Genomic DNA, 16522 nt, shown 5'->3' on the forward strand with positions numbered 1-16522 from the left:
AGAGAATCTTAACGATTGCCACTGTGCTATAATGGTAAAGGAACACTTCAGGAATGCTCGTGGGTTTTCGTAGCCAGTCCACTTGAGAAGTCCTGCATGAATTCTTTTTTAAAATATTTTATTTATTTATTTGAGAGAAAGCAGCAGAAAGAGAGGCAGAGAGAGAAAGAAAGAGAAAATGGGCATGCCAGGGTCTCTGGCTGCTGCAAATGAACTCCAGATGCATGTGCTACCTTGTGCATATAGTTACATGTGTCCTGGGGAATTGAACCTGGGTCCTCTGGCATGCAGGCAAATGTCTTAACTGCCATCTCTCCAGCCCATTATTTCTTTTTAATACTTATTTATTTCATAGAAACACACACAGGGGGAGAGAGAGAGAGACAGAGAGATATTCCAGGACCTCTTGCCACTGCAAATGAACTACAGACAAATACACCAATTTGTGCAACTAACTTTTTGTGGGTATTGGGGAATAAAACCTGGCCTGTCAGACTTTGTAAGCAAGTTCATTTAACTGCTGAGTCATCTCTCCATTCCCTCATGTCATGAATTATTTTATTTTATTTATTTGTTTGAGAGGGAACAAAAGAATAAGGCAGATAAAGAAGAGCCTCTAGCTACTGCAAATGAACTTTGTACGCACATGCCATCTTGTGTATCTGGCTTACATGGGTCCTGAGGAATTGAACCTGAGTCCTTAGGCTTCCCAGGCAAATGTCTTAACTGCTAAGCCATCTCTCCAACCCTCGTCTCATGATTTTAAAGAGTTATCTTGAAGATATTTCTTGCATGCAATAAAATGGAAGACACCTTCTTTCTTAAAATAAAACCAAGCTGGGTGTGGTGGCACACACATTTAATCTCAGCACTCGGAGAAGGCAGAGGCAGAAGGATCACTGTGAGTTTGAGTCCAGCCTGAGACTACATAGTGAATTCCAGGTCAGCCTGGCCTAGAGCAAGTCCCTACCTCGGGGGAGGGGGGGCGGAGCCAGGTGTGGTAGCTCACACTTTTAATCAAAGCATCCTGCAAGCTAAGTCAGGAGGTTCATGAATTTACATAAGGTGAACTTATCTCAAACAAATTAAAATGAGAGTACCTTTTTGCTCACAAACCACACTGGAAAATAATTAGTGATATGATTTGCATGTTAGGAAAATGTTAACCCTTCCTGAATTTCCTAACCTGTGATGCTATGTAGAAAGTTAAATATGCCATTTTTGGTGGGATACACACACACACACACACACACACACACACACACACACACACACAGGCCTTAGCTTCAGTCAGCTTCCTTTACTTGTGATCTTGGTTCTGGCTCCTCTGTGTATGTGATCTGTCTTTGGAAAGCTGTTGGTTTGCTTCAGTTATCTTTGGGTGCCATCCTGCCCTTGGAGTTCAACAGGGAGTGGTTTTCAGGAGGAAACTCTCCCAATGTGCTGGGCAGTAACAGTGAGCCTTAAGTCACAGCCAGGCACTCCTTCACTGGAGGAAAGAACCAATAATCTACACCATGCCAGGTTGCTCAGCTGGGTCATTCAGGAGGTGGGGCATGTTCTACTGTATTAACCAGCTTCTAGTTGTCTGATGAAATGCCTGACAAAAATCAGTTTAAGGGAGCCGGGTGTGATGGTGCACGCCTTTAATCCCAGCACTTAGAAGGCTGAGGTAGGGTCACTGTAGCAGACAGCTTCAGGTCGCTGGGAGGAACCTCCAAACCAGGCACAGGTTGCAGGAAGAAGGAAATTTATTTGAAGTTTACAGGTCCAGAGGAAGTCCCATAATGGCAGAAGAGGCTGGCCTGCATTTTCTCAGTGATTCTTCTGTACAGTAAACAAACATCCTGTGGGCACTAACTGGGCAGTGTCTTAGGTTCTTGTGAACTGCCTGTCACCTTATAATCAAACCCAGGTTTCAATAATAAGTCACTTTCAAGCTGGGCCTGCTGCTTGGCATCTCAGCTACTCAGGAGGTTAAGGAAAGAGGATTGAAAGGTCAAGGTCTATCTGGATTACAGATCAAGTTCAAAACCAGCCTGGGTAGCTTAGTTAGACTGTTTCCAAATGAAAGCATTAAGATGGTGGGCTGGTGAGATGGCTCAGTGGATAAGGTATTTACTTGTAAAAGTAATAGGGCTGGGATGGACCTCAGTGATAGAGCTCCTGACTAGAACCATCCAATGAAATGCATGGTATATTGAGCCTGGTGAAATGTCTTCTTGTCGCTGGCTTTGTGTTTGCTGGCTGCTGGTGGTTTCTCTCTTTCTGCTTGGATTTATGAATGGGAGCCAGCTTCTTCTACTGTGGTTAGAACTTCCCCTGGATCTGTGGGTATGTGGTAGAGCACCTGCCTATGATCCCTATAAGAGGAACTATGGTATAGCTCAATGGTAGAGTATTTGCCTAGAATCTCCCAGTTAAGGGATGGGGGTGTGGCTCAGTGATAGATCACTTGCCTAGAATCCCCCAGTGAAGGGCTGGGGACATGAGTCAGTTGGCAAAGCACCTGCCTAGAATCTCCCACTGTGGGGCTGGAGATGTCTCTCAGTGGTAGAGCACATACCTAGAATCTCATAAGGAGGGGCTGGGGCATGGTCTAAGTTCTGTCCCTAGCATGGCATAAAGAAGTCACTTCTGTAAAATGGGCAAAAACCCCATTAGGAGTCAGAGTTTGGGAGGAACTGGAGTAGAGCTCATCCAAAAGGTGACATTTGAAGAAGGTAAGAAAGCAAATTTAAGGGTCACTAGGCTTCCGAGATAACATGGTACATCTCAAATATACTTGCACGGGGGGGGGGGGTGGTGTTTGTTTTGTAACTGGATCAACACATGATATTTGGTCCCTAGAAATCACTACATGGCACAACCCAGCCATCTTCCTACAGTCTTGGAAGCACAGATCTGTGTAGAGGCAGGGGAACAAAAGCACATGAGACCTACCCAAATTCCCTCTACATAGCTCAATGGTCCAGGGGTATATTAGTCAGGGTTCTCTAGAGGAACAGAACTGCTAGAATGAATTATTTTTAAAAGGGAATTTATTGTTGCAGGCCCAAGAATCAGGGAACCTGGTAGCTGCTCAGTCCATGTGGCCAGATGCCTCAGCAGTCCTGACCCAGCACTGAAGATGGTGCTGGAAAGCCTGGAGGCTTCCTGAGGAGCTGCTGGGTTTCGATCCAAGTGAGTCTTCAGTTGACGCTGGTCTTTGGCCCACGCTGGTCTTCAGTCCACGCTGGAAGGTAGTGAGCAGCTCCGGCAGCCAAGTGGAAGGAAGGAAGGGGCTCTTTTTACCCCCTCTGAGCAGGGCCACCCACTCTGGGGGAAGGGCTCACTCTGGGGAAAGGGCTTCCTCCTTTAGTTGATTCTTCCTGGAAGCAACCTCCAAGACCCACCCAAAGGGGATTTCTGTGGATTACTAAACAGATCAAGTTGACAACACCTTAACTGTCACAAAGGGGAAGACAGTAATTTAATGTACATCAAACATTGGCAGTGGCTGGTCCCTGTATTTGTGAAGGAGGAGAGGGAAAAATCCTGGAGGGACTCCTGGAGGAGAGGGTGCCACCTAAGACCAACAAGAAAGAGCACCAAGAAGGGACTCAGATAGGTATGGAACCTGCAAGAGAAGAAACAGCACTGATTGAACTTTCTTGCAGGGTATATGAGCAGTGAGGGCAAAGAGGATTTGACTTAAGAGTTTGAGGGACCTGAGAGGAGCCTGATGGGGTGTGTTTCTCAAAGTGCAATCATGGTGGCCATAGGGTGAGCATATTGTCATGGTAACCAAAGCACTAGGGTAGGAGTGTATCAGGAAGGCTAGTTCTGGGTTCCCAGATGGGCAGAGACTGACAGACTAGGCTGAGAACTTTCTAGACTAGCTTTCTCTCTGGATCCCAGGATGGGATTGACTATATTGACGAGGCATGCAAATGAAGGTGTAGATCGAGCAGATGGAAGTGTGGCTCTGGACACTAGGATGGAATGCCTGATGAATGTATGTGGAGGAATAAGCTTCACGTTTCTGGGATGAACATCCAAAACAGACAACTTGGAGGAGGAAGGGACTTATTTCAAGCTTACAGATACAGTGGAAGTTCTAACCACAGTGGAAGAAGCTGGCTCCCATTCATAAATCCAAGCAAAGAGAAACCACCAGCAGCCAGCAAATACCAAAAAGCAGCAAACACAAAACCAGTGACAGGAAGACATTTCACCAGGGCTCAAACCTCTCTGCATACCTTTAGGCTGGAATTCAGATCTGTCCCCAAACACACCTTTGGGCTGGATCCCAGGGTCTGCACCCAGGGACACCTCCTCACTCCCAAGTTACAAGCTTTAATAAAACACTTGAGTCTATGTGGGACATATGTTCAAATTACTACAGTGTGCTTCCCTCTTCCTTCATCCACCACCTATGAGGACAGACGCAGGGAAAAAAGGCTGGAAATGTCCATCTCCAGAGCTGGCAGAGGGCAGTTAGCTTTGCTGGCCTCAGGTGGCCATTGGTAACTCTGCCTATAGGTCCCCCAGGAGCACACAGATCCCCAGGAGCACCGGAATCCCAGGTAAGGACTTAACCATTTCCCATGTGATACAAGCGTGCTAGGCAAGTGCTCTACCAAAGAGCCATGCCCCTAGCCCTTCACTGGGGGATTCTAGGCTACTGCTCTACCAGTGAGTCACACACTCATCCCCTCACTGGCTTAATTTTAGCAAGTGTTCTATCACTGAGCAACATCCCCAGCACTCTCATTTCCATATTCCCAGGAGGAGTCAGTGGGTTGGCAGTCCCAGATATAATGAAGCCAGGAACCTCAAACAAGCAGGTGGCCATGGCTTGAGATGTCTTGGCTCTGCCTGGTTCTGTTGGATACAAACTGGTCTGGTAAGTTCTCAGGGGCATATGCATAGCTCATCTCAACTCAGTGTTTCTAGGAAAGGCGATCTTAGAGGAAGAGAAAGGCAGGTCTTCAGTGGAGGGAGAGCTCTATAAACCTTGGCCTCTTCTGCTGTGGATGGCTCGGTTGTTATCCTGACCTGATCAAGGGCCCTTGCTCCTGCCTTCCCTGAGGGCCAAGAGTGCCAAGTGCCATTCACCCTGCCTCAAATGTGCCATTCTTCTTCTCCCTCTTTCGCACTTTCCCCCATTCAGAATTCTTCTTTCCTTCCTTTCTTTCTTTCCTATTGCTTTTAGGATTTAAAAATAATTTTTAGTTTTGTATTTATCTATTTATTTACATATCCAAGTGCTTTATGGGCACACCAAGTGTCACCTGCTACTGCAAAAGAATGTCCATCTGGCTTTATCTGGGTGTTGGGAAGTTGAACCAGGTTGAAAAGTTTTACAAACAATTTTCTTTAACCACTGACACATGTCCAAAATCCCTATTTTGTTTTGCCTTGATTTGATTTTTATTTCTTACATGACTTATTCACTGTGTAAAAGTGTGGTGTTTAGTCTCCAGGAGCTGGTGGAGTTCTTGGTGTGTCTCTTGTTAATTTCTTGCTTTAAAGCACTGTGGTATGACATGAGGCAGGGAGTTACTTCAGTTTTCCTGACTTCATGAAGGCACACTTTATGGCCTAATATATGGTCAATTTTGGAGAAGGCTCCATGGGTTGCTGAGAAGAATGTGCATTCTGTATAGTTGGGGTGGAAAGTTCTATAGATATCTGTTAGGTCTAGTCGATCTATGATTTTGTTGAGCTCTATTATTTCCTTGTTGATTTTATGCTTCGATGATCTGTCTATTGATGTTAGTAGAGTATTGAATTCTCCCAACTATGATGGTATTGGTATTTATTTCTGTTTTATTGTCAAGTAGATTTTGCTTGTGGTGCACCTGTGTTTGGTGTATATATATTTGTGATTGTGATGTGCTCATGTTGGGTAATTTTCTTCATGAATAAGAAGTGGCCTTCTTTGTCCTTTTTGATTACCTTTGGTTTGAAGTCTATTTTATCAGATATTAATATAGCAACACCTGCCTGTTTTTTATTTCCATTTTCTGGGAATATCATTTTCCAACCTTTCACCCTGAGAAGGTGTCCGTTTTTAATGGTGATAGAAGGATCCAGTTTTTTGATCACCTGTGTCATTTGATGGGTGAGTTAAGGCCATTAATATTATCATTGTGAGGTTTTAATTAATCCCTGTCATGTTTTATGGGTTTGGTGCCATCTTGTGTTTTGTAGGGTTTTTTTTTGTTTTGTTTTGTTTTGTTTTGTTTTTAGCCTAGACTATTTTGGTCATTGTGGTCTTCTTCTTGATGGCCCCTGAGATTGGTTGTTTCAGTGTCCTTTGTGGAGCATTCCCTCAAGTAGTCTTTGTAGTTTCGGTATTGTGTTCATATAATCATAGTGTTGACTTTTTTCATGCAGATTTTTCTTTCATCATCTGTTATGAAGGATACTTTTTTTTTTTTTTTGATTTTTTGAGGTAGGGTCTCATTGTGGTCCAGGCTGACCTGGAATTAACTCTGTCATCTCAGGGTGGCCCTGAACTCATGGCACTCCTCCTACCTCTGCCTCCCGAGTGCTGGGATTAAAGGCGTGCGCCACCACGCCTGGCTTTGAAGGATACTTTTGCTGGGTAGAATACCTTGGCTTGGAACCCATAGTTTTTCATGTTTGATGTGTCCCAATCCAGGCACTTCTGGCTTTCAGGGTTTCTACTGAGAATGTAATTCTGATGAGATTGTCTTTTTATGTTGTGAATTGTTTCTCTTTTGCTTATTTTAGTACTATCTCTTTGTTTTCATTGTTGGGAGTTTTTACTATGACATGTCTTGGAGAATTTCTTCTTTGGTCTTGTCTGTTTGGTGTTCTGTAAGCTTCTTGTATCTGGATGGACCTCTCTTTGGAGAGAGTCAGAATTTTTTCTTCAATAATTTTTTAAATTTTTATTTATTTTTATTTATTTATTTATTTGAGAGCGACAGACACAGAGAGAAAGACAGATAGAGGGAGAGGGAGAGAATGGGCACGCCAGGGCTTCCAGCCTCTGCAAATGAACTCCAGACACGTGCGCCCCCTTGTGCATCTGGCTAATGTGGGACCTGGGGAACCGAGCCTCAAACCGGGGTTCTTAGGCTTCACAGGCAAGCGCTTAATCACTAAGCCATCTCTCCAGCCCTATTTTTTTCTGTTATTTTGCACTGTGTCCCTGTCTGTTTGGAGGTACAATTTCAATTCCAGTTCTGATTTTATTGATGCTTCCTGAAGTTCATTCTTGCATTTGATCAAGTCTTCTTTAATCTTAATCAACCTGTTGTTGAAATCTTCCATTTCTTGACTTACCTTCAATTTACTCATAACTCTAATGTTTTCTTCTATCAAGTGAAGCCTACTATCAAAAGCTGAATGCCCTAGGAGACAATTCTGTTCAACTTATTGATACTATTGTTGGTTCTTTGATGTTTGGCTTCCTGTTCAGCAATTTTTTTGATCAGGGTCTCACAACAAGTTGTTGTGTTTTCATTTTGGGAATGAAGTTTTGTTGATTTACCTGTGATTTAATTGAAGGATTCCATTGTAGGTCTAGGCATCCTTGATGTAGATCTCTCAGTTTTCTGACTTTAGTTGGCTTTTTTTTTTTTTTTTTTTTTTTGCCTTGCCTTCCCAATTTAGGAAGACTCTTTATTTTATTGAAGAGGAACCATATTTTTGTCCTTTGTCCCATGTACTCTCTGACTCAGGTGGACATGGATGTTGGCACCCAGTATGTAGTTGGAATACCAGAGCAAAAGGCCTGATTACACAGCTCACATAGGGACCAGGCCTCCCCAAGCAAAGCGCAATCAGTCCTATGAGGACCAGGGGGCTGAGAGGAGCAAGGAAACAAGGATCTGCCTACTTATTCCATGCCTCACTCACTACAGACCATCATGGCCACCCATACACTGTCCGCACCAGCAGGCAACCCATACTGGAGAATTGAGAGGAGCCAGGAAATAATGGTCTGGCCTACTTACTGCAGACCACTGCGCCTGTCTGCTCACTGTCTGTGCAGGCAACCTAGACAGAAGAAGTGGGAGGAGCCCAGAAACATGGGTCTGGTCTACTCACTTGAGCCTGCTACTTCCACCTGCCTGCACACACACACTCTCCATGCAGAGAACCCAGACCTGGGAGGTGGGAAGAGTCAAGAAACAGGGGTCTGACCTATTCACTCCAGACTGCCCTGCACACCTGTATGCACACTGTCCATGCAGGCAACCCAGACCTGGGAGACGGGAGGAGCCAGGAATTAGGTGTCTGGCCTAGTCACTCCAGACCACCACATGTGCCCACGCCCTATCCATGCAGGCAACCCAGACCTGACTTGATTTTTGACATAGGCTCTCTCTCCAGCCCAGCTGACCTGGAGTTCACTACGTAGTCTCCGTATGGACTTAAACCCAAAGGGATCCTCTTACCCCTGCATTCTGAATGCTGGGATTAAAGGCATAGATTGTCATGCCTAGCCTGTTTTTTTTTTTTTTTTTTTAAACAGAATCCTGCTTCATGCTAGAAACCCTGGAAGGTAGGGCCAGATTTCAGAAAGATGCTCCTTGGAATCTTGCCTTTGAAGGGGTATCTTGGCTACACATGTTCCTCTTTCTGGCTTCTTGTTTCTTGTCTGCCAAGCAGTGTGATGCTTTGCTCTGCCCTTGTTTTCTGCCCTCTGATGCTCTACTTCTCCATGGGCCCAAAGCAATGGAGTCAGCTGACTATGGACACAAAATCTCTGAAAGTGTGAGTTAAAAGTAAAGTAAATCCTTCCTCCCCCAAATTGCTTGTTCAGTTAAATTAGTTTTAGTGGCAAATGTGACTAACATATTTTCCATTATTAACAGGCAGAAATAATGTATCTGTATAAAAAGCCTTTGACAAAAATCTGTGTGTCTATAGTATTTTCTCCCATCCCAGGTCTTGTCTTTCCACAGTTTCAATTGTGTATTTTGATGGACAGTTTTAATTCTGATAGTCCAATTTAGTCCTACATATTTGATCTTAGATGCCTTGCCTGTACTGGTTAAGAAGTCTTTGCTTGCTGGGCATGGTGGCACATGCCTTCAATCTCAGCACTCAGGAGGCAGAGGTGGGAGGATCACCATGAGTTCAAGGCCACCCTGAGACTACATAGTGAATTCCAGGTCAGCCTGTACTAAGGTGAAACCAACAAAGTAAAAAATGAAAATTTTGGTTACCCTTCAAATGTTCCTTGAATTCACCCCCCTCCCCTTACCAGCCCTGTCCCTGCCCAGCAGTCTTTGACTGGTTTCTCCTGATTTGGTCCAGCCTCCTCTCAAGTGCTGTTCTCTGCTGGCTTCTTCTCCCTCTATCCTTCCTTCCTTGCAGTCCACATCACCTCTTCTGCCTGTAGATAGGCCTGTCCCATCTTGGCATCCCTTAGACTGGCATGAGCGCTCACATGTTCTAGGTGCTGAATAAAACCATAAATTAAGGTCTTTGGGTCCAGCTGGGGAGTGTTAAACTTGTTAATTAGTTCTACACACCACCTCATCAGGGATGGCTAAACAAAGCCAAGGAAACAAGAATTATGGAAAAATCAACATGGATAGGAAACTTTCCTATCTCCCTAACTGGAGTGTTAATCACTCCAACTGGAGTGTTAATCACACAATCACCTAAACTTACATCTTTGTGTTTTTTATTTTTGCTTCAACTCCCCAAATCATAGAATAATGAAGCTGTTTATTTTGTACAAACGAGTCACAGGAACCCCCTCCCTGGCCAGTCTTCACTGACTTAGAATGTGGGGGAAACTATCTCTTAGTCCTGCTCCTCACCAAGTGTGATGACATAGCACAGTTCCTATAGTCCAAGTTGCCATAGACATCATGTGGGAACACCACAATTATTTGCTTGAGATGAGGGAGTGGACACAGAGAGGGACTGGACCAGGATAGTTTTTGAGCAGATCGGAGCAGGGGATCATGGGACCCTCCTCCAAAAACTCACACTTCCTCCTAACTGAAAAGGTTGGCCTGTGCCCTAAGATTCTCTTTTATGCTGTTTGTGTAAAGAAGTCATCATGTCTTGAGGTAAGGGCAGTCCTGAAGGCATGCTCACGGGCATTTGGCCCTGGAGGGTACTGGAGGCAAAAAGCCCTGATCTGGGGAACACTAATATACAGGGCTGCTCTGAGTATGAGGCAGGTGTCTGAGGCCAGATGCCTCCTATGGAACCCCAACTTTCCCTCTAGAATTCGGGAGGGACCGAATGGAATGACCTTGAGACCACAGAAGGACATTAGGATTGCTGAGATTTCCATGGAACCACGGCCACAGACATGCGAGGCAAATGTTTTACAGCCCAACCCCCGACCCTCACAGGAGGATGTTACACATATTCTTTACTACTGACTTATATCCTTGCCCTTGGATCTCACTATATATCCCAGGTTGGCCTTGAACTTGTCATTTTCATGCTTCAGCCTGCTGAGCCTGGGTTGACTGGCCTGAACCACCAGGCCTTGTTCGTGATGCCCTGCCACTTTTAATGACATCTATCTAGCACTTTCCAGACTATAAGATACCACTTGAGGCAAAGGGCATCATAGAAAACTCTTCCCATGGTGGATCCCCTTAGATCTTGGCTCTAGCTGATTCAGGACATGAGTACTAAGATTCACTTTTAACTAAGCAAGAAACTGAGGCTGGAGAGGACTAAATGATGTACCTGATGGAAGATGGAGCAAGATGGGTCCAGGAAAGTTAACTACTTCCAGCTACCAGAGCCTCCAGAAGTAGGACCTACATTGGGTCCTGAACAAAGGGGACTGATGTAACCTGGAACTATGGGGGAGATTTGTGGGGCTTAAGCAGGCTCAGTGATAAAGATAGTATCAGAATGGTGAGCAGCTCCTGTGCATTCTGGCGCCAGTGGTACCAGGTCCCACTAAGGACCTATACACAATTTCCACTATTTATGGTACTGCGAGAAGGTCAAATTTTCCAGGTCCCCAATCTGGGAACTTTGCAAAGATTTTGTTTTAACTAGCATCTTCTTTATGGCTGGTATAACCAGCAGCCAGATTTGTCAGGTCCTACAGCCTCTGGAGTACCTTCTCTTCCCCAAATGGATCCCCTATGGATGGATTTCCTTCTCACTCTTGCTCCATGATACTGGTCTAGGTTATTGTCAAGGGGGTGTCCTAGGTTCCAAAGATGCAGGTGGGAACCTCATACACTGACTGGCTGATTCTAGATTGAGATGCTCTTGGAAGTGCCTCTGTAGGCCCAGAAGTCTGCCTCACAGCCTTTGATAATGTTATAGAAGAGGAAGTAGACATGCCCACCTCCACCAGGATCCACTTGCCTTCTCCCACATCACATAGGGGGAGGCTCTGACATGCTGCGGATCCATCCTCAATACCTGACCATAAACATCACTGTCCTTGATCACCAGCCTGTCCCTGGGTGGGGAGGAAACATCTCATTACCCAGGATCACCAAAAGCCCAGTGAGGCTTGGAAGGGATGGCTTGAGCATAGCTCAGGCGTTGACTCAGCCTCTAGGGTCCAAAGCAGGCTTTCACTGGGCTCTTTACCTCTGTGCTCCACTAGAACTGTCCCCATGTACACTTCCTATAGGCCACTGCCACAGGACTTGACCTGTACTACAGCTAGCTATGTCCATGTCCCATTCAGACATTCCAAGATAAGCTGGCCATTCCTTTTCCCAGTCCTGCCTCCATCCATTCTGATAACAACTAGCTTAGTTCTCTCCCCTCAGCCTGGCTCCCATCAGCATCTTTCTCTATGCTGACCTGTTGGTCCCTCTCTATCTCAGTACCCATGAGCCTCCTGGAGAATTCAGCCTTCCCCTCCCCTACCTTTCTTCCTCCCAGTTCTCTCTTGCTCCAATTCCTACTGCACTAGAGTGTTTTGCTAGAACCTCCAGTGAGGGGATGAGAGTGACTCAGTAGTAGAGCATTTGCCTAGAATCCCCCAGTGAGACATTGTGGACATGGCTCAGCAGTAGACTTCTTGCTTAGAATCTATCCATGAAGGGCTGAGGGTATGTCTCAGCCTACTTAGAACCCCACACTGAGGGACTGGAACATGGTAGAGTATTTGACTTTTTGTGCAAGGCACTTGGCTCTATGCTCAACACAAGAAGAGGACCAAAAGGAGAATGAGGAAGAAGAAAAGATTCTGATGTCCATCATGGGCTTTAATACTCAAGGTCTTCATTGTATTATTGGGGAAACTGAGTCCCAGAGAAAGGAAGGCACTTGTTCAAGGTTTCCTTGGATCTGTGATGAAAGCAGGTGGCCTAATAACTCTTATCCAGACCCCTTTCCTGGTCATGTGCTCCTCAGTCACTCACTGTGGTCTTGGGAAGACTCACCATGTCTTAGGGTCAGAGATGTGCATTTTCCCCCATCATATAGGACCATATTGCTGATGGCCACTAATGGCTAGGGGTTTGGGTTTGTTTCTTTGTATGGTTTGATTGAGAAAGGGTCTCATGTAGCCTTAGCTGTCATCAAACTCAATATACAGCTGAGAATGACCTTGAATTCCTCATCCACTTCCTGAATGTTAGGATTACACACATGAGCCACCACACCTGGCTCAATGCTTAGGTTTTGACCCACACTAATGGATCAGGACAATGAACCTATATGAGTGCCCAGCTCCAGGCTGGCATCACTCCAATTTGGTCCTCTTCAGATCCAGTGCACCCAGGTAATAGACACAATACCTTAGTTTGTCACACAGTTTTCATTCCTTGTCTGAGGCACCATAGTGGGGCATCTCATGGCAAAATTTCCTTACCCCAATTAGAGGACAAGAAAGTTTGTGTGACAAGCTCAGCTGGATTCCAGGCTTCATGTCCCTGAAAAACTAGGGAGAAGCTGCAGTACTGTAGTCCTCACCAAGGCCATGAGTCTTGCCCCAGCTTAGCCAAAGCCTGACAGGAGCATCATGAGCCTTAAGCTTCTAATTCCCCATCCACAAAACAGGCTCGGGGCCTTTAGGGATAAAATTACTCTCCCCTTTCTATGTGCACCCTAGAGGCTCCCAACTAAACTCCTGTTCTCCCCTAGTACACAACTAACATTATAGCAGAAAGTGCCTCGGCATATTCTATGCCCACAGCTACTCAGTGGGGGATTCGAGGCAGGAACTCTTCCACTGAGCCACATCCCAGCCCCTCACTGGTGTTTTCTAGGCAGGAGCCCTATAACTGAGCCAGGCCTCAGCCCCTCACTGGGGGAATTAAGTAAGTACTATACTGCTGAGTCATGGCACAGTTCCTCTCTGAGAGATTCTAGACAAGCACTCTTCAGAAATATTAAGGTGTAAACAGAAACCCAGACTACCCAGTATCACCCTTCCATGTGTGGGAGTCCAGATCTTGATCTAAAGACTATTCAAGGGCAGCCTGAGGGGAGGGTGACCACACTGCCTAACTCCTGGTACAGCCACAGTCCAGGCTGACCCTTACTTTCAGCCACAGAAACCTCCAACTTGGAGATGACTATGCAGAGGATGTCCCAGAGTCAGGAGAGAAAGAGAACAGAGCTGGCTCCATTTTCTAGCTCCAGACCGAATACTGAGTTCCAGAAGATTGTTAGTGGATCCATTACAGTTATTCTTTTCTTGAGGCACCTGGAACATCTTTTGTGACCTCTCTGAGCATGTTCAGACTCCTTATTGGTGAATACAGCTGTCATCTTTTCACTGTGACCATGTTGCCTACAGAATTGGACAAGGTGAGTAATTTGTCTGGCAATAGGCTCAGTCAGCCACAGTGGTTTGCATTTATTTATTGTTTTTTTGAGGTAGGATCTCACTCTGGCCCAGGCTGACCTGGAATTCACTATGTAGTCTCAGGGTGGCCTCAAACTCATGGTGATCCTCCTATCTGTGCCTCCCGAGTACTGGGATTAAAGGCGTGAGCCACCATGCCTGGCTCCACTGTGGTTTTTAGAATCACTTTCTCCCATAGCACTTCTCTGCCTTTCATTCACCATCAACAGAAGGCAGAGAGGAAAAAGTGACAGGTAGATAAGGGAAATAAGCTGGTTATGATGGTGCATGCCTTTATTCTTAGTTATTAGGAGGCTGAGGTAGGTGGATCACTGTGATTTCAAGGTCTCCTGAAATTACACAGTGAATTACAAGTTAGCCTGGGCTAGAGTGAGACCCTACCTCAAAAAAGCAGGGGGAATGGTAATAGGAAGGAAATGGAAGATGCTGTGTTGATTGTGGTCAATGAACCTAGGTGAAAACTGATGCAGGCCTGGGATGGTGTGTGCTTCCAAGGGATGGTGTCTGGGGAGGGGCACACCATGTTCTCAACTGTGGTCATGTAAACATCAGGGCCCCATAGGAAGACATGTTTACTCCCTCTCCCCAGCATCCTGAGAGCCTCTCTCACACTAATGTTTCTCACTCAACATGGTCAAGAAGACTGTGAAGTTGATGGGCCCTGTGACCTCCTTCAGCTTGGCATCCAACTGCTCATGTTTGACATTGTTGCAACCTGGAGGAGAGGAGTGGGACAAGAGTTTGATGGGCACAGAACACTCAGCTCACAAGCCATCAATCAGTGCCCTACCTTGGTATGTCCCCAGTCACCTATTCCTGATTGGTGGCCTGCACATACCCACACTTCTCCCTCCCCAGCCTCAAGTTTTCCCATTACTATTTCATCCAGCCAGTGAAGCAAAGGAGTCCCTCTGGTCCTCTTTGCAAATGAAGACATCCTGATTCTGCTTCATGATGGTGAAGGCTTGACCAATACATGGGCCCTGAGCAGCCATGATCTACCAGTCCAGATGGCCATATGCCATTCCTTAATGGTGTTCACCTGACATCTGCTGCCAAAAGAATCTCATCTCAGACTCCTCAATCCTCCAATTCCGTGGTTCACTGTCTCTGAGTGCTTACTGTAATTCAGTATGCTGGGAGGCCCCACACTCAGCCCCTCATTTCATGACCACACCAACCCAGAAAGGGAAGCTAAGGCTCAGAGAGGGAAAGGCCTTACCTGAAGACACACAACACATGCTCAGGTATATGTAGAGGGGGCAGGAAGTCACATCTCCAGGCAAGGTGACATGTCATAATGGCCATGAAGAATGATACCAGCATGAACAGCCACTGAGGTCTCCTTAAACAATTTTCTTTTTAGAAATATTTGTATTCATTTATTTGCAAGGGAGAGAGAGAATGGGTGTAGCAGGATTCACGAGGGCCTCTTAGCACTGTGAACAAACTCCAGACACACAAGCCACTTTGTGCATTTGTCTTCATGTGGATGCTGAGGAACTGTACCCACACCATCAGACTTTGCAAGCAAGCACCTTTACTACTGAGCCATCTCTCCAGGCCTCCTTGAATAATTTTCATGAGTTCTATTAATCCCCCAGAGGTCCTCTCAACCTCTTTAAACTGCTGGTTCTGAGTCTGATTGAATGTTGAAAAGAAACTGTTGCTGGCTCTACCTTCTGCTCTCTTCCAGGCTCTGCTTGGTACCTGTAGGGGACCAGTTACCACTTTCTCAAGAGGTCAGCCGGAACTAGAGCGAAGACTCAAGTCCCAGTGCATCATGATGCTGGATGAGAGCCCCACCCTCCTGGTACCCACAGCAAAGCCAGGATAATTAGTCAGGACAATTCTCAACCAGACAGGAAGTCTGCAGAGTGTTTGGCATGCAGGCCTGGGTACCTGCTTCAGGCCAGTTATTGCATCCCAGTCCAGGCCACTTTTCTCTGTGGCCCAGATAGGCTCATTTTTGACCTTGGACCCTAGGGAGGGATTCTTGTCACTATTCCTGCCAACCTCTGCTCAGCTGGAGTCTGGCCTGCTCCACTGCTCAAAGTTTCCAGGCTGTTCTCAGCATAATCTTTGGGTGTTTTGTTCTACAAGATCCATCCATGGACAGGACCTTAAGTCTACTTTTCTTGCCTTCCTGGGTCTCCTACTTATCCTAAACCTGCTTTAACCAGATTTCTCTCCCAGCATCTGTTTCTCTCACCCAAGGATGGTTTTTTGTTTAAAAATGTGATAGATGGGTTGCAGAGATGGCTTACTGGTTAACGTGCTTGCCTGCAAAGTCTAACAACCCAAGTTTGATTCCTGACCACCCACTTAAAGCCAGATGTACAAAGTGTCAAAAGTGTCTGGAGTTAATTTGGAGTGGATGGGGGCCCTGGAGTGCCTGGCCTATCTGTATGTCTGTCTTCTTTCTACCTCTTTCTGCTTGCAAATAAATTAAAAAGTTTAAAAATAAAAAGTGGTATGTGCCGGGCGTGGTGGCGCACGCCTTTAATCCCAGCACTTGGGAGGCAGAGGTAGGAGGATCGCCGTGAGTTCAAGGCCACCCTGAGACTACAGAGTTAATTCCAGGTTAGCCTGGACCAGAGTGAGACCCTACCTCGAAAAACCAAAAACCAAACAAAACAAAAAGTGGTATGTGTGTGGATGTGTACTTGTATGTTCCTGTGTGTGCAGTGTATGTGTGTCTGCAAGTATGGTGTACACAGTGGGGATAAA

Source organism: Jaculus jaculus, unplaced genomic scaffold (assembly GCF_020740685.1).
Source record: "Jaculus jaculus isolate mJacJac1 unplaced genomic scaffold, mJacJac1.mat.Y.cur u25, whole genome shotgun sequence".
Classification (NCBI taxonomy): Eukaryota; Metazoa; Chordata; class Mammalia; order Rodentia; family Dipodidae; genus Jaculus; species Jaculus jaculus.